The sequence below is a fragment of the Neopsephotus bourkii genome, unplaced genomic scaffold, assembly GCF_033783945.1.
Source record: "Neopsephotus bourkii isolate Nb327-2 ecotype Australia unplaced genomic scaffold, CSIRO-AGI_Nbou_v1 NB_1508, whole genome shotgun sequence".
Classification (NCBI taxonomy): domain Eukaryota; kingdom Metazoa; phylum Chordata; class Aves; order Psittaciformes; family Psittacidae; genus Neopsephotus; species Neopsephotus bourkii.
The window spans coordinates 3,536,553-3,562,813 of record NW_026901984.1 but is presented as its reverse complement, the minus strand read 5'-3'; the positions used below and the strand labels follow the sequence as shown (position 1 = coordinate 3,562,813).

The 26,261-nt window shown below is 41.6% G+C and overlaps 1 long non-coding RNA gene across 1 annotated transcript in view; it reads right to left on the bottom strand.

The window, feature by feature from the left end:
- The window catches only part of LOC133221054 (uncharacterized), a 32,310-nt gene that overhangs the window by 5,600 nt on the left and 449 nt on the right, over positions 1–26,261 (bottom strand). Inside the window, exon 2 of the long non-coding RNA XR_009727880.1 lies at positions 5,033–5,100. This is a non-coding gene — a long non-coding RNA (uncharacterized LOC133221054). The remainder of the gene's footprint in view (positions 1–5,032; positions 5,101–26,261) is intronic.

The following is a 26,261-nucleotide window of genomic DNA, read 5'->3' as shown; positions in this document are numbered from 1 at the left end:
AAAAGGCAGATTTCCCGGGCCTTCAGTCCAGCTATGATTATATGGCTTTACTCCCAACTTTATTTTTCCCTCACCTAAACAGCGTGACACTCATCATATGCTAGCCTTCCAGTGTGGCTTCACTTACTAAATTGTTCAAGATGTGTTTGTGCTGTAGTTCACTGAGCCTAACATTATTTGAACAAATTTGTTCTGAGCTATAATTTGAAGTGCTTTAAATTATCTTAAATAAATAAATAAATTTAAATCTCATCAATATCCTAGATATTGAAAAAATACTTTGAAACAGTTAATTAGGAATGGTACCAGCACAGTGTTTAAGGCTATTTTCAACACTTGGTGTCAACAGAACAGTCACTGTTGCCTAAGTCTAAGTAAAGACTACCTTGTGGTGTGTGTTTCTTGCTTAGTATTTGGTTTACTCTGTATTCATAGTTAGAGGATGCTACTTGGAGACTGCAGGCCTTTTTTTCCCACTTCCCTTGCTGTTGCTCATTCAGGAAAGAAAAAACAGTAGTAGAACATATCTTTGTCTTTTTGTTCCCCAATATATTCTTCCATGAATGTAATAATACCAGTAATGACAAAGAAAATTGTCTACGAAAAGGAAAAGGGAAAAAAAATCTAACAATCACTCAGATATGCTGCAGTGAAAAGTCATTGTGTGTTCCATGAACAAGGTCCAAATCTGCATGAGCCATAAAATGAGACAAGACAGAAAAGACTATTTTAGAAGAAATGTGCAACTAACAATTTTCTAGATAAAACAGACTGTTCATTTCCTTTGGAAAAGAGTAAGAATTAAATAAAGCCTTCAGACACAAATAGACAGATTACTTGCATCATATGAGGATAAAACCTAAGTCTTCTGCAGAACATAAGACTTTGCAACAGATTAGCCAGGAGATGAATCTCAGACAGAGATGACAAACTGGGAAAGTATCTATCTTGTCTTCCATGAATATTTTATGTGTGACTTGTTTTCTCTCTTCAGTTTCGTATTGCTGTCTGTGTGAACATGTGAAGGTAAACCAAAGAAGGATAAAAAGGAACTGCTAACGGAGTGAACATGGACACAGACTCAAACACATGATTTCGGAGGAGTTAATGTACCACTTGCTGGTTTGAGGCAGTCTAAGCACTTCACTCTTACAGAAGCAAGCCTACAGAAAAGAGAGAGGTTGTGATGAACTGGAAAAGTGTCAATAGAAAAACTGACAGGCTGTGAAGAGTCACAGAGACAGTGAGAGCAGGCTGCAATCACAGTAGGCAGGCTTTTCCAATACAGAGATAGGAATAGCTTCTGCTGTGAGCTTGAGAAGATGTGCTTACCTAGCGGTGTAGGCACTGCCATGGCATGCATCCAGCCATATAATGCTCACAGGAAGAATTTTCTGAAGCATTGACTATTTGAGCCTCACAGAAGCAGTGGCTGATAGATGAACTGCTAACAGGGCTTAAATGTGCTGTTAAAAACTCATCAGGAAAGCAAACTGTAGCAGTTAGTTTACAAAAAGAATAGTATGTCCACTGTGTGGGTGAAAAAACATACCTAGATGAGGCATGAGGAACAAGATGGTTTGAGATACAGAGGGAACATAATGCAGTGCTTGTTCTTATAGAAGTGATTTGTTTTGATCACTTTTTACAAAGATATCTAAGATCACGTAACACTTGGTCCAGAAAACATTTTGTCATTGGTTGTGATTAATGCATTGTCATCAGGACCATGCTTGCAATAACTTGGAAGAGCATTTATCACCAGTATAAGCCTTGAGTCATTCCTTATGGGTTGAGAACAACATTGGAGTCTCCTCATAGACAACATGTGGGTGCTCAGTTTTCCAAGATTAACAGGTACTATGGCAAGGGATACTGATGTTTCTTGACCTTCCTCCCTGACAGCTTTGTTGCAAAGGTCTCTGACTCCTCTTCAGTCCTGTGCTAACTTAAGTACCTTTCTAGAAAAGACCAATGTCAATTATTGTAAAAGCTACTGAGTACATGGACTTTCTCCAAGAAAGAGAAACTGCTTTACACATATCACAGACCTAGGGCTCTGGAGAACTGAGTCAGAACTGAATCTTCCACATCCACATTTGTAGTCTATGGGGCGGAGCCTAGTTGGACGCCTGTATCTAGTGGAGTGCCTCAAGGGTCGGTACTGGGACCAGTATTATTTAATATATTCATCAACGATTTAGATGAGGGAATTGAGTGTACTATCAGCAAGTTTGCTGATGACACTAAGCTGGGAGGGGTGGCCGACACGCCAGAAGGCTGTGCTGCCATCCAGAGGGACCTGGACAGGCTGGAGAGCTGGGCGGGGAATAACTTGATGAAATATAACAAGGGAAAGTGTAGAGTCCTGCATCTGGGCAGGAACAACCCCAGGTTCCAGTATAGATTGGGGAACGACCTGTTAGAGAGCAGTGTAGGGGAGAGGGACCTGGGGGTCCTGGTGGACGACAGGGTGACCATGAGCCGACACTGTGCCCTTGTGGCCAAGAAGGCCAATGGCATCCTGGGGTGTATTAGAAGGAGGGTGGTTAGTAGGTCGAGAGAGGTCCTCCTTCCCCTCTACTCTGCCCTGGTGAGACCTCATCTGGAATATTGTGTCCAGTTCTGGGCCCCTCAGTTTAAAAAGGACAGGGACCTGCTGGAGAGAGTCCAGCGCAGGGCAACTAAGATGATTAAGGGAGTGGAGCATCTCCCTTATGAGGAAAGACTGAGGGAGCTGGGTCTCTATGGTTTGGAGAAGAGGAGATTGAGGGGTGACCTTATTAGTGTATATAAATATATAAAGGGGGAGTGTCACAAGGATGGAGCCAGGCTCTTCTCAGTGGCAAACAATGAAAGGACAAGGGGTAATGGGTACAAATTGTAGCACAAGAGGTTCCACTTAAACCTGAGAAGAAACTTCTCAGTGAGGGTGACGGAACACTGGAACAGGCTGCCCAGGGAGGTTGTGGAATCTCCTTGTTTGGAGACATTCAAAACCCGCCTGGACACGTTCCTGTGTAACCTTATCTAGGTGTTCCTGCTCCGGCAGGGGGATTGGACTAGATGATCTTTTGAGGTCCCTTCCAATCTCTAACATACTGTGATGCTGTGATACTGTGATCCACAGTTCTCCCTGGTCAAGGGCACATATTCACAGCTGAAGTTATGAGTAAAGTAATATTTACAATCATCTGCTGTAAGTTATTGTCTCCATGTCAGAGATGGCAGTGATATATGTACATGCCTCAACTGCTTGAGTGTAGTGTTTGATTTTTGTCTAGGAAGAACACTTACAGTAAGATAAGGCTTTCCTTTGTACCCATGTGACTGGTATGCCCTGCTCCTGACTCCTGGTAATATGGTTAGCATAACCAAAGCCATTTCCTAAGACAAAAAGCCATAAAATATAAGCATGTTGACCTCATATCAACTTCTCTCTCCCCCTTTTCAATACCACAGTTGTCACCAAGATGTGATGAGCCCTGTTGTAGAACAGACAGATCTCCTGTCAGCATCGTGACAAGACTGCCCACTGAGCATTGCTGCCAGGATGTGGTGACACCCATTATGGAACAGGGGAGCGTAGTAACACATGAGATATTGCCTATGAAATCAAGCAGATGCAAGTTGTGCTGCTGGACAGCAAAACGTGTGATCTGCCAGTGGTCTGGGATGTATCCACTGTTTGTCATCTTCCTCTGAAGATCGAGTGACTTCTTTTCAGTGAAGTCTAAATTCAGATTCTGATTATGTATCTCATACTGATTATTAAGAATTCGACCCAAACTGCAAAGGGTCCAGGTGACTAAATGTCTGGTTAACTAAAGACTCTAGATAATAAAGAAAGCTACACTGATTACAAGAAATTTTGCTTAACAAAGTATGATAATTGATAAAATATTTGTATAACAATAAAGTACACTAAATGCTTGAAATTGTAGATAACAATAAGCTATGCAGATAATTAAGTATTTTATGCAATAATAAAGCCCTAATTGTACTACAGCCCTGTGGTCAGTCCTCATTCCAGCAAAGATCCATAAAGGAACCTGCCTGTCCATGCAGCATTGGGTGACAGAGCCACCAAGTGTTCACACTCGATCCTGCCAACACCATAAGGGCAATCATCTCCAGCTAGGAGGCAAAACAGGCAGCCAGAAAAGATAACGGCTTCAGCTTCTGCAGGTAGCTTCACCACAGCACAGCCAGCCATACCATATCCCCACTAAGAACTGCCTACCATCTGTTATCCTTATGATACCGTTCACCTCCACACCTCAGATAATCACAGCTTCCACATTATCATTAGGAGAGACAGGCTCTCATTTAGACAAGGTTTACATATGATTGAAGGAGACAGGCAGTTAAATAAGGATAGTTTGATGCATTCATTATATTTGTGCTCAGAGACCTTAGTTCAAGTTCTTGGTTTCAAGTACAGATGCAAGTATTCACCATATGCTGTGCAATTCTGGGTAAGTCCTCAGGGGCAGCTTCCATAAAATATTTTGCTAGGAAGACTTGTTCTCTTACAGCTTGTTTTTCTCTGTTACCACATTTGGCTCCAACTCCATTTGGAATCGAAGGGACCTAAATCTAGGCCAGGTTTTAAGTGGCAGCACCTCCTCACCAACACTCTGGCAGTTTGTCTCTAGTCAGAGGCACAGATTTTGAACCTCTGTGTGCTGAAGTCAGATGCTGCAGACTGACATTCTGCACAGTTCTCTGAAAGACAGTTTCAGAAACTTTGGGAAGTTTTGAAATCTCTATTTTTTTCTTCCTGCTAACTCTTTTTAAAAGTGTCTCTTTTATTTAAGAGAGATCTTGATTTCTGTAGTCATAAGAGGCATCCCTTCCACCTTTACCACCAGACTAACTTCTGTCAGCAGGAAGTGGTTAATGTCATTTTTCTCTCTTCTTCAGTGCTCAGAGAATACTGAATGGAGGGAAAGCATGATGAGGGAAAAAGCAACACTACCACACTTTATGATACATACATTGCAAAACAGAATAGAGCAAAATACCTTACCTGCTTATAGCTTCTGCTGAATTCTAGGATAGATTTTCAGTTTCTGTCAACAAGACACCAGTCTAAACCTGCAGAGAAGTATGAGATGGAGACAGAATGCATGTGCAGATTGAATCACCTTTTACTGAGCATCCTGCCATATTTATACAAAATCTCACCAGCTGTTTTTATATCTTAGCTATTCAGCTATTGTTGGTTTTTTACTAGCTAAGCTTTGACCAGTTCCAACGTTATAATTAATATTATCTCTGTTTATCAGCTTGTGTCCACCCGTACAGGATATGCTGCATACCAACACTTGTTATTCACATCTGTGATGCTTTATGGCTGTTCTGGTTCCATCCCTCACACCTTCGACTGCCTGAGATTTTCGGCAGGTCGCCTGTATTCCCGCAATGCTGTCCCGGGTTCAGCAGTAGCAGTCATTTTTCTCCTTCTTAGTAGCTGGTGCAGCGCTGTGTTTTTTTGACTTTCAGCCTGGGAACAGCACTGATAACACTGATGTTTTATTTAATGCTCAATGTTTAATCTGACAAAGGACTTTCTGAGTCTCATGGTCTGCCAGGAAGGAGGGGAATCCGGGAGGAAGCAGAGACAGGACACCTGACCCAAACTAACCAAAGGGGTATTCCATACCACAGCACGTCATGCCCACTATATAAACTGGGGGCAGTTACCCGGAAGGGTTAGATCACTGCTCGGGTCAGGCTGGATATCGGTCGGCAGGTGGTGAGCAGTTGTATTCTCTTCCCTTGTTATTTCCCTTATCATTATTATTATTGGTGGCAGCAGTAGTGATTTGTGTTATACCTTAGTTACTGGACTGTTCTTATCTCAACCCATGGGAGTTACATTCTTTCGATTCTCCTCCCCATCACTCCAGGAGTGGGGGGAAATAAGTGGGGGAGTGAGTGAACAGCTGCGTGGTTCTGATTTACGGCTAGGCTTAGACCACGACAGCTCTTTTTGGTGCTCAACATGGGGCACGAAGGTTTGAGATAAGATCTGACGGGAGTGTGTCTAATCATATTTGTGACAAGCATTCATTGTTTCAGATTAATAGTCACTCATCACAATGCTGATTTATTGGCTCTCAAAGTTGTTGCTCTTGATCTCGGAGTTTCAGCATGTCATACCTTACTTACAGCTGGTATTTGTTGTGTTAGTGTTTATCAGGTGGAGGCCTTGGGCTAAGGTTCTTGTTTCATTGTACTTTATGGTAATGACTTGTAATACAATAGACTCTTTCACCATAAAACTTATCTGGCTTGTGTCCCCAGTGAGGTCACCACCTCTGTACTTTGGGAGGCATATAATAGAAGTGTTCAGCAATTACACGTCTCCTCCTCAGGTGGTAAGCCTTTGAGGGAGACATCCTTACACACCCTATTGACAAGTATAGCAGCTACTCAAACTCCAAGCACAGCTACACCTACCCCAATTACAATTACAGCAGATACTCAAACTCTGACTGCAGCAGCCAGCGCAGCTAATCCAGCTCCAAGCACAGCAGCTGCACCAGCCCCTGTGACAAGTACAGCAGCATCATTTGAGACTTCTGAAGGTTTTGAATGGCCTTTGGGTACCCTTGAGACCTGCCTGCTGATTGTGATGGGGATCACCATGTTGGCACACATACAGAGTGTGTTTTACCCATGACCATTTTGTCTGACCTTGAAAGTTAAGCAGAGTCAGGCTTGGGCTTTGTCTAGGATTAGAGGATGATATAGGAGGAAAACCAAGAGATTTTCGCAGAGGCTGGACAATCATGAGTGGCAGGGTGTGGGGGACAGAATGGGCAACTGTCCAATCCAGCGGGCCCCTCCAGTGCTTTGGAAGCATTGGAGATGGAAGGCAGCTGTATGGAGTCCCCTACAACAAGTTGCAGAAACTGCTGAAGGGGAGAGTGAATTATTTTGAGCCTGGTGGGCCCATGACACTTCAGGCCATTAGAGCAGAAATGCAACATACAGATGGGCTCATGATCAAGGGGTGGTCTTAATAATAGACACTATTACCCAGGTTATTCACGAGTGTGAACAGTGCACACAGCCTCTCCTCCTCAGAAAGGCTGTTACAAGAGATGGAGCATGACATCCTGGAAAGAATGGGCTCAGCAGCTTTATAGGGAATTCCCATGCACTAAGGAATGATCTCTCTCTCTCTCTGTGTATATATATATGTATATATATTTATCTTCGTCGCTGACATGGACAGTGGGATTGAGTGTGCCCTCAGCAAGTTTGCCGATGACACCAACCTGTGTGGTTCGGTTGATACGCTGGAGGGAAGGAATGCCATCCAGAGGGACCTTGACATGCTTGTGAGGTGGGCTGATGCCAACCTCATGAAGTTTAACCATGCCAAGTGCAAGGTCCTACACCTGCGTCGGAGCAATCCCAGGCACAGCTACAGGCTGGGCAGAGAAGAGATTCAGAACAGCCCTGCAGAGAAGGACTTCGGGGTGCTGGTCGATGAGAACATGAGCCAGCGGTGTGCGCTTGCAGCCCAGAAAGCCAACCATAACCTGGGCTGCATCAAAAGGAGCGTGACCAGCAGGTCGAAGGAGGTGATCCTGCCCCTTTATTCTGCTCTCGTGAGACCTCACCTGGAGTACTGTGTGCAGTTCTGGTGTCCTCAACATAAAAAGGACATGGATCTGTTGGAACAAGTCCAGAGAAGGGCCACGAGAATGATCAGGGGACTGGAGCACCTCCCGTATGAAGATCGACTGAGAAAGTTTGGGCTGTTCAGCCTGGAGAAGAGAAGGCTACGTGGAGACCTCATAGCAGCCTTCCAGTATCTGAAGGGGGCCTATAGGGATGCTGCAGATGGACTCTTCATTAGGGACTGTAGTGATAGGACAAGGGGTAATGGGTTCAAACTTAAACAGGGGAAGTTTAGATTGGATATAAGGAGGAAATTCTTTCATGTTAGGGTGGTGAGGCACTGGAATAGGTTGTCCAGGGAGGTTGTGAATGCTTCATCCCTGGCAGTGTTCAAGGCCAGGTTGGATGAGGCCTTGGGTAATATAGTTTAGAGCAAGGTGTCCCTGCCCATGGCAGGGGAGTTGGAGCTTGATGATCTTGAGGTCCTTTCCGACCCTAACTATTCTATGATTCTATGATTCTTGATTCTATGTATATATATGAGATAAGAGTGATGGTCGACTGAAAATGTGGGATCTGAGCATGACGTGAACAGTATGGAATAAGGGGTGGATACTGTCCTGGGTTTAGCAGTAGCAGTCATTTTTCTCAGTCTTAGTAGCTGCTGCAGTGCTGTGGTTTTGACTTTCAGCCTGGGAACAGTGTGATAACACCGATGTTTTATTTACTGCTCAAATGTTTAGTCTGACCAAGGACTTTCTGAGTCTCATGGTCTGCCAGGAAGGAGGGAAGCTGGGAGGAAGCAGAGATAGGACACCTGACTCAAACTAGCCAAAGAGGTATTCCATACCACAGCACGTCATGCCCACTGTATAAACTGGGGGCAGCTACCCGGAAGGGCTAGATCACTGCTCAGGTCGGGCTGGGTATCACTCGGCAGGTGGTGAGTGGTTGTATTCTCTTCCCTTGTTATTTCCCTTACCATTATTACTGTTGGTGGTAGCAGCAGTGGTTTGTTATACCTTAGTTACTGGACTGCTCTTATCCCAGCCCGTGGGAGTTATAGTCTTTCGATTCTCCTCCCCATCCCTCTGTGAGCGGGGCGGAGGAAGGGGGGAGAGTGAGTGAACAAGCTGCGTGGCTGACTGGGCTTAAACCATGACAATCACACAAGCTGGTTTTAGATCTTAACTAGTCAGCTATTGTTGGTATTGTACTAGCTAAGCTTTGATCAGTTCCAACACTATAATTAGTATTATCTCTGTTTATCAGCTTGTGTCCACCCATACAGGATATGCTGCATACCATCGTTTGTTATTCACATCTGTGATGCTTTCAGGTTAGGTCCCTCACACCTTTGACTGCCTGAGATTTTTCGCAGGTCACCTGTATTCCCACAATTCCTGTTTTTTGTTTTTAACAACAACATAAACATGATCTGCTTGTGTTTAATTTTGATGGCACGTATTACGTTAATAGCTATTCCCAAGAGTACTACAAAATTTACTTTAAACAATAATCTGATACCTAGATATACCCAAGTTTGTAAATTTAATGCAGAAAACCAATTTTTCTGATTTACCTGTGAAAGATCATCTCTTAAGGTTTTTAGAACTGGTTCTGTTTGCGTCCTTTGTAGGTTTTTCAATTGCTCTTGCAACTGATGTTTGACAACACTGATTCTGTTATGTAGATTAGTATCAAATGCCCCTTGAATATGTTTTCTTAACTATATCACATCCGTGTATAGACTGATTCCAATGTAATGAGGTAACACACATATCCTGCTTGTGGAACTCCCAATCACATTGTAGAGAAACATGTATATGCAAAGCTTCTTGTTTATCTCCTAACCATAACATTGCAGATTCTAAATCATCTAAGCGAATCATTATCTTTTCATCAGTGGTGGCTTGAACACTAAGTTCATTAGTGACATTTTGCAAAGCCTGGCTAACAGTGTGAGCCATTTATACTGATTCTGTTAATGATGCAATAGCAGTAGATGCAGCAGCTAATATTATGATAGCCGATATTATAGCAAATAAAAACCAACCTAGAAAACGCTTAATTCTACACTTTCTGTCTTGAATATCTGTTTGTAACAACCAAACAAAGTGATCTAAACCTCCTTCACTTTCCCATTCTTGGGCGAGATTCACCAGTAGCTAGGCAGAAGCTCTTCACTTAAAAGGTATGATATTAGCAGTTTCCGTGACATCAGTAGGAGAAATACATGTCTTAAAAATCATTTTTTTCTGCTTTTATTTCATAGGTTAATTTCCCTGAATTAATAGTTAAGCCCACTGCAATTCCCAACACATATGGATGTGTAGTACAAGTGTGTGATTGATTCCAGGAATGAATACAGTGTGTTATTTTAGTACCATCATGTATTCTAAACAAATCAGCTCTTGTAACATTAATAAAAGGAAGGGCCAATCACCACATATTAGTTTTAATGTTTGAAAGACTGTGAGAGGCAGATAATTGTAATACGGGGCCAGATAGACCCCCATTATGCAAGATTAAATTATGAAGAGTGCCATTAGGGCCCCAATCAATGACCTCTCCTGCTGCCTGATTTATCATTAGGGTTTCTCCCCCAAACAAGGTTTCCATTGAACTTGGTGTAATGACTTATATATTTTCAGGGAGCAAACAGGCAAGGATGGCTGTCTTGTATAATGAACATAACCACCCACTACTCCAGCCAGCATTGTTTCAGTAAAATTAGTCTGATTTGAAGTCACTTGAATCCCTGTAACATATGGCATACCAGTGACTCCCAGACACCATTGGAGAGCCCAATTTGTTCTATATTCGTTAAGGCAAATCGGAGGAGTATCCATATAAAACATAGCATTTTTCAATGTTACATTGTCACTTAAATCACTAGGACTGGGTGGAATCCATTTGGAATCTTTCCACCAGTCATGTTGTTTCTACATTTGAAATTGGTGTTTCCCTGTCCCACCATGTAACAGGTCGGAATAATGGGGGATTTAATAAATATGCACATTATACTTGTCTATTACCCATGGTCACACATAATAGCACAGATATTACAAAGATTTCTGTCACTGTCATTTCTTTATGTTGTTGAGTTCTGGGGCTTTATACATTTCGCTGTCAGCCAGTATGGCCCTGTAGATAGCTGTACACAGCCATATCCTCGACCCCACGTCAGCAATGGCACTGGTCCTTTCCACTCGTTATCATGTAGGACTTTATATAGAATCGGTGGTTTGGGCAAGGAATTGTCCATCAGACATTGCAAGCTCTGTACTGCAGGAAGAGATCAAAACTAGACAAACTTAAAAAATTCAAAACATAACAAGCTTTTGCTATACATTCTTGTGAGGTTAATCCTGTGTCATGGTTTAAGCCCATCCGGCAACCGAAAACCATGCAGCCACTCACTCACTCCCCCCATTTCTCCCCCTGTTCACAGAGTGATGAGGAGGAGAATCACAAGAATGTAATTCCCATAGGTTGACATAAGAAGAGTCCAGTAACTAGGGTATAACACAAATCACTACTGCTGCCACCAATAATAATAATGATAAGGGAAATAACAAGGGAAGAGAATACAACTGCTCACCACCCGCCGAGTGATACCCAGCCAGACCCGAGCAGTGAACTAGCCCTTTTGGGTAACTGCCCCCAGCTTATATACTAGGCATGATGTAGTATGGAATATCTCTTTGGCTAGTTTGAGTCAGGTGTCCTGTCTCTGCTTCCTCCTGGATTCCCCTCCTCACTGGCAGGGCATGAGTCTCAGAAAGTCCTTGGTCAGACTAAACATTACTGAGCAACAACTAAAACCATCAGTGTTATCAGTGCTGTTCCCAGGCCGAAAGTCAAAACCACAGCACTGCAGCAGGTACTAAGACTGAGAAAAATGACTGCTACTGCTGAACCCAGGACAACGTCCACCCCTTATTCCATACCATTCACGTCATGCTCAGGTCCCACATTTTTCAATATACCATCACTCTTATCTCATATATGTACATATATATAGATCCACAGAGAGAGGTCATTCCTTAGTGCATGGACCAATCCCTATAAAGCTGCTGAATTCATCTGGTCCATGATGTCAGGCTCCATCTCTTGTAAAAGACTTTCAGGGCAAGAGAGAGAATGTGATGTAGTCAATCTGCCAGGCCTCCCCATATTTGTACTTCAGCCATCATCCTCCATACCAAAGAGGCTTTAACTGCTTGGCTTGTTTAATTGCAGCACACGTTTCACACTCATGAATAACCTGGGCAATAGTACCCACTGTTAAGTCCACCCCTCGATCATGAGCCCATCTATATGTTGCACCTCTGCCCCGATGGCCTGAAGTGTCATGGGCCCACCGGGCCAAAAATAATTCACCCCTATGTTGCCAATCTAAGTCCTTCTGAGCCATTTTAGTCTTAGCAGATCTATCCACTTGTTGGTTGTTCTGGTGTTCCTCAGTGGCCCGACTCTTGGGTACATGAGCATCTACATGCATACCTTCACCAACAGTTTCTGCACTCAGGAAGTGATATCTTGCCACAGTGCAGCAGCCCAGATGGGTTTACCTCTCTGTTGGCAGTTGCTCTGCTTCCATTGATGCAACCACCCCCACAGGACGTTTGCCACAATCCGTGAGTCAATATAAAGTACTGGCCACTTTTTTTGTTCAGCTATGTCCAAGGCCAGCTGGATGGCTTTCATCTTGGCAAACTGACTCCATTCACCCTATCCTTCAGTAGTTTCTGCAACTTGTCATTGGAGACTCCATACAGCTGCCATCCATCTCCGACACTTCCAAAGCACTGGAGGGGTCCAGTGGACCAGATACTTGCCCATTCTGTCCCAGACACCCTGCCACTCATGATTGTCCCAGCCTCTGCGAAAAACTCTTGGTTGTCCTGCTATATCATCCTCTAATCCTAGTCAAGGCCCAAACCTGACTCTGCTTAACTTTCAAGGTCAGACAAAATGGTCATGGGTAAAACACACTCTGTATGTGTGCCAACATGGTGATCCGCATCACAATCAGCAGGCAGGTCTCAAGGGTACCCAAAGGCCATTCAAAACCTTCAGAAGTCTCAAATGATGCTGCTGTACTTGTCACAGGGGCTGGTGAGGCTGCTGTGCTTGGAGTTGGAGTAGCTGCGTTATCTGTTAGAGTAGCTGCTATACTTGTCACTAGGGTGTGTGGGAATCTCCCCCTCAAAGGTTTAACACCCGAGGAGGAGAAAGAAGACGTGTAATTGCTGAACACTTCTATTATATACGTCCTACAGTATAGAGGTGATGACCACACTGGGAACGAAAGCCAGATCAGTTTCATGATCAATGAGTCTATTGTATTACAAGTCATTGCCATAAAGTACAATTAAACAAGAACCTTAGCCTAAGGCCCCCAGCCAATAAACATTAACACAGAAAATACCAGCTGTAAGTAAGGTACAACATGCTGAAACTCCGAGATCAAGAGCAACAATGTTGAGAGCCAATAAATCAGCACTGTGATGACTAATCCGAAACAATGAATGCTTGTCACAAATATGATTAGACATACGCCGGTCAGATCTGTCGTTATCTCAACCCTTCGTGTCCCATGTTGGGCAGCAGAAACAACTGTTGTGGTTTAACCAAAGCTGGAAACCCAGAACAATGTAGCTGCTTGCTTACTCCCCCTCTTCCTCACCCCCCAATCCTGGAGTGATGGGGAGGAGAATCGAAAGAATGTAGCTCCCACGGGTTGAGATAAGAACATTCCAGTAACTAAGGTATAACAAGAAACCATTACTGCTACCACCCATAATAATTATTATAACGATAAGGGAAATAACAAGGGAAGAGAATACAACCACTCACCACCCACCGACTGATACCCAGCTCAACCCGAGCAGTGATCTAGCCCTTCTGGGTAACTGCCCCCAGTTTATATAGTGGGCATGACGTACTGTAATATGGAATACCTCTTTGGCTAGTTTGGGTCAGATGTCCTGTCTCTGCTTCCTCCTGGCTTCCCCTCCTTCCTGGCAGATCATGAGACTCAGAAAGCCCATGGTCAGAGTAAACATTACTGAGCAGCAATTAAAAACATCGGTGTTATCAGCGATGTTCCCAGGCTGAAAGTCAAAAACACAGCACTGCACCAGGTACTAAGTGAGAAAAATGACTGCTACTGCTGAACACAGGACTCCCTGAACGCCCCCTTTTTTGTTTTATATGTCTACAATCAATACCTGCTTTAGACGACCCTACCTGAGCAGGGCATTTGGACTAGATCATATCTCATACCAACCACAGGCTGCTGGGCCTGCCCTTCTCTCCTGGATGGCTTTCTGATAACAGGGGAGGCCATCCCTCACATCATCTGTCATGGCATGTGTCCCCACCACCCAATGCCTGCTGGTTTGCGGCCAATGGTGGAGCTGAAGATTCTTCTTGGTGGCAAACACAGAGGCCAACCCAGTCTTGCCCTTGACTGTGGTAGAAGGCATTTGGCCAACCCTGGTCCTTGGCACCTCACTGTCAATGCAGAGTTTCACCTGCCTCATCCAGTAACAAGTTGCTACTATGGCAAAACACACAGAGTTTTACATTAGCAGTATAACTACTACAGGGTGCAACAGCATGTTGAAGATGATGATGGCAACGGGGGACCAGCCAAAGAAATTTCTTACCAGTGGAGTTCTCCCACCCTCGTAATTTGCTTTATAATTTGCCCATTACCTGCTTTATAACACTACCACTGTATTAGAATCTTTCTAGCTTTTGCTTTAGCATTTTCTAGCAGGTGTTGCAAATTTGCATGCTTTAACATCTCTTTTACAAGTGACAAATCATATAATACAAGGTGTAGTTTCTTATTAGCAACTGGCTAGTAAATACAGGTGGTTTTATACACAAAATCACAGCTTCTAATAATAGCTATGTTACAAGCACACATATTCAAATTGTTACTTTTCAGTTGCCCCAAGTGATGTTTTGCAATCACTCGTTTTTCTCTTCCTCTATCTCATTTTGCTTGGGGTATTCATGGTCAGCTCCTGTAGCTGAGGCATCGGGTTCTTCCACTTGTCTGTCCAGCTCATGGCAAGGCTTGACAAACTTTGCAGGCAGTTCATTGACCTGTAGGTAGGAGGATAAAAATACACCCCCTCCCCCAGGTTATCAGTTCTTTAGAAGAAGACAGGTTAAAGTGTTTGCTTAAAGCAGAAGCATTCTGATGCACAAGGAACGTGAAGCAGCTGCAGAAGTAAACTGCAAAGTATTAACAGTCAAGTTTGCTGTGTCATTACCCAGCCAGGCAGCTTGGAAATACAGGAGCTGGGCTGGTTCCTTCCTCATTTCGTTTTTTTGTTGTTTGTTTGTTTTTTTTTTCAAGTCACTCACTCTGCTCTGGCTACAAATGCCGGCCTGCTCAGCAGCAGCCATAATTCCTTCCGGGAACCGCACTTTTGCATTAACCCTCTCTTTCCCGAAATGTTAATCTGATACCCATTAAAAACTTTCACGTGAACATGACAATAAAAAATACACAGAACACCGTCTGCCTTCAACACACACACACACAAACACACATGCACACACAAGGGATCCCACACTCACACTCCACACAACTACAATATTTGAAACACAAAATCCAGACAATCATTACCCCCACTACATGGCCCCATGTACAGAACATGGCACAAGGACCCTTTGAAGACGATCAGGAAACCAGCTCCAAGAAGCATCATCACAGTGTGAGGTGGTAGGCTCAACCTTAGCAGGTGTCCCTGCGGAGTCAACATTGATCCGGGTGGTATGAGGTTCTGCCTCCCCCACATCACGAGGCTCGGGCTTTTATACTGACCAAAATGCACACTCATTCCGACACAGGGGGCCAGCCTATGTCAGAAGAAGTGGCTGGCAATATCTAGAAAGGTCTCCAAGGGTCAATAGAATCATGGACATATTTGTATTTGCCAACTTCTGGTACATGAGTATCACAGAGAGACTATCAAATGAGTTGTATATGGGGCCCCAAGTCCATAGTCCATCACTGTTCGCCTGATATCTTTGGTAAGAGCATACAAGAAACCTTCCCGCTGCAGGTCTTGATCCAGCACATATACCATAGGGAAATCACACAATACATCCGCATCCCCTGCCCATCTCACTTTACAGCTTTACATCTTCACAGCTTTACAGCTGCCCATTTATCATGAGAATATGGGGGATACAAATCAGGGTCCTTTTCTGGATCAATAGGCCCAGGTCAGCATCAGAATTATTAGGCAGCAGAACCGCAGGAGCAGCAACAGGAGTCTGATGAATGTGCACAGGCTCCTCATAAATGTGTTCTGGAGTTTCATTTGTATCAGCCATGTCAGCATTATCAAGTGCAATCAAAACATTTTCTCCCACAGTTTTCGGGTGATCTGAGAGTACAGTAACGGAGTCAGTTTGTGAAAGGTTATCATCTGCTACCATGCTGCAAAAATGATGCGCCAGGTAATTAAATGATCAGGATTAATATCATGGTCATTGGATTGTACAGTTCTTAAATTGTCCAACATGCTTCCAATTCCGTATTTAATAAGAGCCTGTAGAAGGGTACCAAGGACGATTGCGTCCTATCCATAACAGCAAAAGAGTTACTTTCTGGGAGGACACACGATACCCTTGCTCCTTTGTAATCCGCATCAACATTTGGTGATGTAATTGCTGCGACTTATTTGCAGTCTGTCCCATTATGCTACCCCGGCCACTTCCTTATACCTTTGCAAAATACCTGCAGGGAAGGATGAATGCGTCGTTCTCTCTCCCATTTGGCTCACTGGGGGTACTTTGAAGAGTCCCTGTTTGGGCGCCATTTGCAGTGAAGTATGAGATGGAGGCAGATCATGTGTGCAGACTGCATCACCTTTTACTGAGCATCTTGCCACATTTATACAAAATCACACAAGCAATTTTTAGACAAGCTACCTTTAGATCTTAACTATTCAGCTATTATTGTTGTTTTTGTGTTAGATAAGCTTTGATCAGTTCCAACACTACAATTAACATTATCTTTGTCTATCAGCTTGTGTCCACCCATACAGGATATGCTGCACACCAGCGTTTGTTATTCACATCTGTGATGTCTTATGGCTGTTCTGGTTACATCCCTCACATCTTCAACTGCCTGAGATTTTTGGCAGGTCACCTGTATTTCCACATAAACCTATTTCTACTGCCCACTGAAGCAAAAATTAAGAAAACTGCTCTGCTGCATCTACATTCGCTGACTTGTGAATGGTTTACAAGCAGTTAATATATTAACTTGGTTGTTAAGTTTGTTTCTTAATACATTTTCTGCTTGTAAAATTACACTAACATTTCATCAAAATTAGGATTTATTTACTGTATCTTACACAGTAACAAACTCATACAACTCAGGTCAGTAGTCTACATGTTATGCAGCTGCAGTATTCAAGAAAAATAACTGGAGTAATTAATCTACTATATAAAAAAAAGACTTAATTCAAGATTCTTCAACTGCAAGTACAATGCATGTTAAGCATATTCCAAACATGCAACATTGCTAAGATAAAGAAAATAACTCATGTGATGTCAAACAAGGGATAAATTATATGACCTCTTCATAAAGTAAGACACTTCTTATTCACTGAAAAAAAAAATCCATATAATCATAGAATGGTTTAGATTGGAAAGGATCTTAAGGTCATCTAGTTCCAACCCCCCCTGCCATGGGAAGGAATGTCTCACGTTAGACCATGTCAGACCATGTCCAACCTGGCCTTGAACACCACCAGGGATGGAGCATTCACAACTTCCTTGGGCAGCACATTCCAGTGCCTCACCATCCTCACAGTAAAGAATTTCTTCTTTATATTTAACCCAGATCTCCCTTGCTAAAGTTTAAACCCATTACCCCTTGTCCTATCACTACAGTTCCTGACGAAGAGTCCCTCTCCAGCATTCTTGTAGTCCCTCCTCAGATACTGGAAGGCTGCTATGAGGTCCCCACACAGTCTTCTCTTCTCCAGGCTGAACAGCCCCAACTTTCTCAGCCTTTCTTAATACAGGAGGTGCTTCAGGCCCCTTATCAACCTCACGGACCTCCTCTGGATATAAGCAATAATGTTACATATTAAATGGATACTACAAAAACCAGTTGGTTTCTACCAGTCCTGCAATAGCAAGCTGTCACAAAAAGCCCAGCAATATTTCTGGATCCTCAAAACAATACATTTCTCTTCAGCTCTGCAGCTTACAGCTTTGCTGGGTGCTACTGCTGCTACCAAGAAAGACAAGCTGTAAAACTGTGATGGCAAGGTGACCAGAAGCATCCTCAACTAGCATGCAGAAAACAGGGGAATAAGAGATCCAGACCATGTGTTAAGATTCAAAACATTCGCTATGCCTCTGCCTGTTGCATTTGGAATAGAGATAGGTGGAGCTGTGGGTTTTCTTACAGTGAAGCCGCATTCACATCCTTATTATGCATCTAAATTTAATTATTTTTTTTCCCCAGGAAAAATAAACTGAATATTGGGATTGGGATTGAACTGGGAGTGTAGAGACCCTGTGCAGTGAGGCAGAGAATAACATACAAATTACAGAAGAGGACACAACTTCTTGTACTCACAGCTCAGCTACACTCCATCATCTAGCACTACCCATTTCACATTTCTCTCTCTGTCCTGTTGAATATCTATTGAATAAGCCATTTATATTCATACTGTTTCTTATTTGGTTGAAAAGGTAACCTTCCTGCTGCTTTTCACAAAAACAAATGGTGCTTCTAGGCTGACATTTGTTGTGTTACCCTTCAGTTTCCTTTACATATAATTGTCTTGAGCAAAAGGATGTTTTATGTTGCTCTGGATACAACGCATTTTGGTGCATCAGCTTAGTAATTTCACAGCATCTTCACTACCTATCAGAGGTTTCTGTTGTTAAAATAACTACCAGTAGTCTGCAGAAACAAAATGTATTTTTTTCAAAAGACCAATCCTCTTCTGAAAACAAGTCCCCTGTTCACTTATAACATGGAGTAGTGACGAGCAGCAGGAACTGCAAAAAAGATGCCAAATCAATACCTGTTGGCAAAGTCAGCTATACTAGATGTGGTACTCTGTAATGTAAGGATGATGTAGTAACATTCAAAGCCTCAGAATAAAATCACCCTTCTTCATACAAATTTTTGTATTTTAGGTATAAAATATACATTAAAAAAAAAAGCTTTAAGGCAAAATGCAGCAAATAGCCTCCACCACAAGTTCTTTTTAAGAATGAAGCTATGGCGTCTATGCAAGGGACAAGCAAGAGAAATCAAAGGTGTGTGAATTTGCCTGTCCTAGTAAAACAGCACAAACGAGCCAAAAGGTCTACCACAGAACCTTCACAACATCGGTATCAAATACAGTGAAACATAGAATCATAGAATAGTTAGGGTTAGAAAGGACCTTAAGATCATCAAGTTCCAACCCCCTGCCATGGGCAGGGACACCTCACACTAAACCATATCACCCAAGGCCTCATCCAACCTGGCCTTGAACACTGCCAGGGATGGAGCATTCACAACGTCCTTGGGCAACCTATTCCAGTGCCTCACCACCCTAACAGGAAAGAATTCCCTTCTTATATCCAATCTAAACTTCCCCTGTTTAAGATTTAACCCATTACCCCTTGTCCTATCACTACAGACCCTAATGAAGAGTCCGTGCCCAGCATCCCTATGTGCCTCCTTCAGATACTGGAGGAAAGATTTTCTGAATAAAAAAGGTATCTAAACCATGGCTTTCAGCAGCCATTTTCAACAGCAGGATAAGTAAGAAAGGTGAGAAAGAAGGTGCTAACAGACAGTACTTACTGATCTGTAATGAAGTGTTTTATTTTTTAAGAGTAACAACACTGTCTTTCCACCTTTAATACCTGACTGCCTGCCAGCTATGAAACGTTGCCTAAATTTGTGTGCCCTTAAAGAACTACTCATGAAGAGGTATTACATCAAAAAATGTTGTATCAAAAGCAGATAATGTATTTTTGAGAAATATATATTAAAAAGGATAAGAAATCTCCCCTTGAAAAGAAAAGTGTTGCCCAAAGTAACCTCCAAAGCAAAAAGTTGTAGCAGCAAAGACTGAGATTTTTTCTTTTTTCCTTGTTTTTTAACTTTGGACGGAAATGTGTGAGGAAGCCACAGCAGCAGCAAATGAAGAGTTCACCACTCAATCTTAAAAGTCATTTAAGGATTCCTACACAGTTAAGTAACTACTGGGGTGAACAGAACAACTTCAATAGGGTAACAAATTGCTGTAATAATAAAAAGGTTTTATTTAAAGGAAGATTAAATGATAAAAAAATATAATTGTACTTCAGATTCTTGGATAGTGCTAGAAAGGAAATCACCCAAACCCAGGAATATATCCATTAGGATGCAAAACAGAAATATGCATCAGTAACCTTGAAAAGGAGGAGGTAAAGATAAGAACAACCCAAGCCATGGATTCATACAAAAGTTGTATGTCAAGGGCAGAACTAGCTAAGCTGCTGATGCAGCTAGAGAGAATCCTTACACTTGCATATAATCATAATAATGTATTCTAGTCTTTTGTGTGTCTTATCTTTCATTAGCACGAAACATATTTGTAAAGCTCTGGGCTTTATTTTTTGAATTTAAAAGTATTCATCATAATAAATGTTATTCTCAGTAGCCTAACAGAATGAGGCACCTATCCTGTCTGGTTTGGCAGGCATCAGAACTGTGGTCCTGCAAAAGGTACTCAGGAATCAGCATCTGTTTACCTGATTTCCAGGTATCTAAAGATAATGGCACATAATGGACACATTTAAAAGCTTCTAAGGCATGCACATGAGGGGATGAGTCGTCATCCCAGTTAGCAGTGCCAAGAAAAGAATTCTGGCATGTGCAAGGCAACAGAAAACAGGAGAGCAAGTGTGAGAGACCTGTCATGTTAGCAACCAGAAAATAAAGGACTTCCGAGAGCCCGGAAAGATCTTGTAACGGGAGCTTTACATATACAGGCATGAGTTTACATACCCACCTGAGTAAAGGCTGCACAGCAGCATGTCATTATCCTCAACAACCATGACAAGGAAGGTATTACTAAATAATTAAATAAATTCTAGGACATGATAAAATGAAGGATTCTAGGGACAGATGCCAACATTAAATATAAATTTCCTTGGAGGAAAATAATACTCAAGAAACAGGGGATTATGCCAGAAAAAAAAATAATTATCAAAATGCTGAAAAACAGAAAGAAAGGAAAAACATGGGAGTAAATGTAATGTGTGCATCCAGTTAGAGCTGGCTGCTTTTAGTGCTGGCTCAGGCCACATGGCTATTGGTGAAACCATTCAGGAATGTGGCAGGGCCCTGCCTGTACTTGCACTCTAGCTGGGTTATGAAATGTTTTCTGTTTGATTATGCACATTCTTTAAAGCTATGCTTATGCTGGTATTGTTTGCAAAACTTGTTAAATGTTTTTATTACTTAATTAGTTAGTTTTAATTCATCAGTTGAATTGGTTAATTACAGTGAATGGACCAATCAGTGAATACCCATATCTATTTCTGGGCAATGATAATTCTGTATCTGCATTTCCTATGAAGGTTGGCTGTTTACCATTGGTCTTTAATACTAAACAACATTAAATATAGTCATTCAGAGATTTTCAAGCTATTTCTCTACAATCAAGTCTTTTCCCTGCATTTCCACTGTAACGTAAAATTTTATTTACACAATATTTTGGAAACTTACTGAAAGGAGGAGGGTTTCCCCACAGATTTAGATCATCTAAAAGGTGCTTTTAATTATTAACCTTTTCATATTTACTATAAAGACATTGCTTAAACCTTAAACTTTTACCAAGGTGTCCCATCTCAATTACAGCTCCTGCTGATGAGGTTTGGCAGACTCCTCTACCTCAGCTGCCTAAAACACATGAAAGCCACATTACTGGGGGGGTATGTATGTATGTGTTTGTATTTTTTAGCATATGAAAGCTTGCACTGAAACGACATCACCTTACACTCATTTTTTTCTTTTTTCTTTTCTACTAAAGATGCAGCCACAGCACCTGGGGAGGAAAACTGTCAATGTCACATGTTGAACAGGAAGTAGAGAGTCTCAGGAAGCTCAGTAAAATTAATTCTGAAGTAACATAGCATACACAGGGAGGGTGGAATTAAGCCTCCAAAAATCTTAAGAGCCAAACTGATGGACTCTGCCTAAGCAGCCTTGGTGGCACTGCTGAATGAAAACCTCTGTTTAGTAAGTACCAAGAATAGCAAGAAGTTTGGATCTAATAGGAGTAAGTTGGTGAATTATATGAAAAAATATTCTAGTGACTTTTGATCAATTGCTGGAACAGTTCTGGAATACTCAATATTCTCTCAGATTTTCACTTTCAAAAAGAATTCACTGCCTTCATGGAGTTTAAGAGAAGATTTCAAAGACACTTACCCCCTCCTCTAGGGAAGATGCAAATGAGTGGGCTGGGTTAGCTTTGAAAACAGAACAACATGAGGGAAGGATAAGGGAAAGAAGAGTAAAGGGAGAAGATAAAGAACTTTATTCTGTTTTTCAAATTTCAAAAGCCCAAGAGGGACTACTCAGTGAAATTAAAAGATAGATTAAAAACAGACAGAAGGAAACACTTTTTCACATGATGTGTAGTTAAAACTGCAGAAAATATAATTACCACAGGAAGCACTTCAGTCAAGAGCTCAGCAAGATTCTGATGGGTTTGCAGATGTATAAGGATATCAAACATATCAAGAGCAATTTAAAACTGCTGGAAGGCACATGTATTTCTTCAGGGAAAACTGCCCAAGCATTTTAAAACTTCACAAAGAAATGTGCTAATCAGAGTGAGATACAAAGAAAAAGGTCTCTGCAAGATAATGCACCCACAGGATGCCATTAAAGAAATGTCACCTCCTCCTAAATCCTTCACACTCATGCTCTCTCCCTCCCTTTAAAGGAACAGCACAGAAAGGGATCACATGAGCCCCACTGAAATACCAGTTCTTTTATGGTACTGTCTGAGATGAAAAGGTGTCTCTCAGCCATCTCCCTGGCATTTCAGCCACCTTCAGCCTGGCCAGTCAGTCTATGTGGAAATGTATATTCACCTTCAAATTCATACACGTGGACCTACAGGTAGCTGTATTGTTTCTGATTTTCTGAGCTCAGATTGTTTTTTAAAGCAGAAACCATCACGTAGTATTTCTCATCTTGCTTTTTTACACAACTAAGTAGTCATAGTAATGATATTTTCTTCCTGTTATATCAAGTTAACTGCACCTGCGCTGTCACGTGTCAGAGAAAAGAAAATCTAAAAACTGTGAGGTCTTTCTCATTTGAATGAAACAGTTTGACAACAGCACAACTGAGTGCAAATGACAGTAAAACATAGGGAAGCATTTAACGTCCCTATGTTAATGGTACTGTTAAGGAACTCTGACACCGAATTTATAGCCTTCCTAACTGATACCTTCCAGTGCATTTTTTTTCCAGGATCACTTTTCCACCAGTTTTAGCCTGTTACTTTACATCCTGTCCACCAGCCAGGAAGAGATTATTCTCTTTGTAGCATCTTTCTATGTAGCATCTTTCTATGCATTTTAAGATGTTACCATATCCCTTGAACTCCAAATTACATTACACTATTGCTAACACCAGTGCTTGATGTTACCCTAGCAATGAGACAGTAGCTGATACTTGGTATATAAGAAAAGGAATTTCCTGAAGCATAAGAAATGTCACAAACCCAAGTTTGGCAAGACTGGCTTGAAACTCTGAAATGCTAATTATAACCCTCACTTAGGGTTATATGTATTCCAGCTTCTACTGGAATGCAGAGTTACTGCTACTAGGGCTTCAATTGTCTCCAGTGTTGAGAAAAGTCCCATCTCCTCTCTCTTTATACCCCTTTCAGCAATGGAAATCTTTTCACCTTACCTTTGTTCAAACTACTACAAGGCTTTCCTAATCTCTCTGCTTCATATTCAGCCTTGTAAAGATAGTCTGTATGTAACAGACTGGGAAATACAAACCTATATAGAGACTGTTTCATAGGCTGCACAGTAGTGGAGTCACATCTTTGCCTTCAGGTCACCCCATACTCCTAAACATCCAGACTTGCAGCACAACATTCAACTCATAGAGAATCAATGGAAAAAAATACCATGTGCTGCCATTAATCCTCACATCAGTTGTCATCTTAGAGACGCAATCTCTCTAATTGTTTGCCTTTGAAACTTCAAAGAATAAAATCAGGAATAAAGTAACACACCTGACAATACAAGAATAACAACATTCAACTATATCTGACTCTCTATAAACCACCCAATTCCTCTGAAAACATACAGCCAGGAAAGGTAAAACTAAAATCTGTTACACCTTCACTAAGCTCATCAAACTTTTAAAATTTTAAAAACAAGCGTTCCTTTCAAAAGCAAGAGGGAATAAACGGTATAGTATTATTGAGCAGTGAACTGTAAGAGCAACCTTTTAAGTATTCAAGGTTCTTCCCAGCTCTCTGACAAAGAAACTAATAATAAAATCCTAATTTAGCTTTCAAGTATTAACTATTCACCATAAGATCTCTTCTTCTGTTTATTTATTTGTTTGTGAATAAATGGAGATACAATCTGCACAGGATCAAGAAAGAAAGTGAAAAACATACAACAAAACAGTTGTTGCATTCAAAATGTTTTCTACAGTAGAGGTATCTTTGCAAAGAAATAGAACATGAAACTAGTCTGAGGACTGGTTAGATGGGAAGACACTCACTGGAGGAACACTGGAGGTCTGTGTACATGCGAAGGCAACAGCCTTAGCTGAGCTCGGTAACAGGGTTGTGATTAGGATACTCTGGAAGCAAGCTGAGCTTGTTGTATAGGTCAGACTAATTTTTTTCAGTTACAAATGATGGTATTACAAAATACTGGTGGCCATGCATTTCTGCTGATTATGAAATACATTATCTGCAATTAAAAAAAAAAGAAGTATAATTTCTGGTGCCTCAAAAGAACGAAGTGACCACTTTTTGATGTTTAATGGAAGGAACAGAGAAAGAAACATATACTACAGGGAGAACATGGGAAGGACTGAAGCAACAGGGAAATTTCCCAGGGATGTTTATCAATTGCCTGTCCAAAGAAACATCAACAACTTTAAATGACCTTTAGTGATTTTCTTTCCATTACAGTGTAACAACATCTCAAAGGCCACTCACTGCCCATCCTCTCACCTACTTACCTTGGCTCTGCACAGCTTCCATGAGAAGTTCAACAGTAACAGCTGACTGGCAAAGGTGGAAGGCAAAATAAATCTTAAGTTTCCTGCACTTCCAGAAGGTTAATGTGCCAGCTTGCAGACACCTTTGAAAACTGTCTTGTTCCATCTCCTTGATCCCAAACATGAGGTTTCAGCAATCTCTTTGCTAACAGAGCTTTTATACTACCTTCTACACAGATAAACAGAAGAAACTTCCACCTTCCCAAGTCCCGTTATTTCATTCTACTAACTTCACAGTATGGGACAGACAGGGCAGATGACAGTCTCTGACAGTGAAAAAACAGCTTTATCCCATTATGTGTGCAGAAAGGACATAGCTGTGTAACTAAAAATCCCTTGGTTTCAGTAAATTCGCTGTTCTTGCAACAGACATTCCAGTTTCCCCACTTTGCTTTTAGTCTCTGTTACTGGTGCCTATGCACAATTTGAACATCAGGCTTCCAGGATGCTCTTCCCTCAAGTATTGCTCTCCTTAGGAAATCATTCAGCGTGCATCGTAATCATACTGGAAACTCTGCTTTCACCACATTTTCATTAGGGTATCTATTTTTTTCTCTTTTATTTACCATTGACATAAATAGTAAATTCATGTAATTTAAATGGTAAATGGTAAAAATTGTCAGTTTATTCCCCTTTCCTTTTCCAGCTATAATTCTACGAACAGCAGTTCCAATTTCATCATCTTCTTGCTTTCTGAACCCCACGAATGGTTAAATATTTTGTGCTGTTCTACATTTAGCCATGCATAAAATAGTAATGTCAGTGTATGGGGATTGCTCTAGTCCCTGTGCCATAAACAAGACCTCTACAAGAGGACAAACCCAATGGGACACATTTACAATGAAAGCTACAAATAGAGAACTGTTTTTTCAGGCAGATAGTAACTTTTTTCTCTGACTAAATCTGAAAATGTTAGTAAAATTTCCTTGTCAGCTAGGATTCAGCTCCAAGATTGCCTACTACACCCTCATTCAGAGGTACTGCCACCCCTCCAGACTGCTCCACTTTACCAACAGTGCCCTCGTGTCGATTTTTAGAAGTGTTAAGAAGAGATTCTCTTAAAAATGCTGTGAACTGCAAAGTTTTGATTTTAAAATACTTCATGAACTCTTGACTGTTTCAACAAAATTGGCTTAAGCACACGCCAATTAAAACAGAATTACGCTTAGCATACCATGCTACATTCCTAAATGCTCACTACCTTTCCTAAATGCTGACTAGCTTAATGCTTAACAAATTATGCAGATTTGTCAGGTCAGATTAAATGGTGAAAGTACAGAGGCACCTTCGTTTTCAA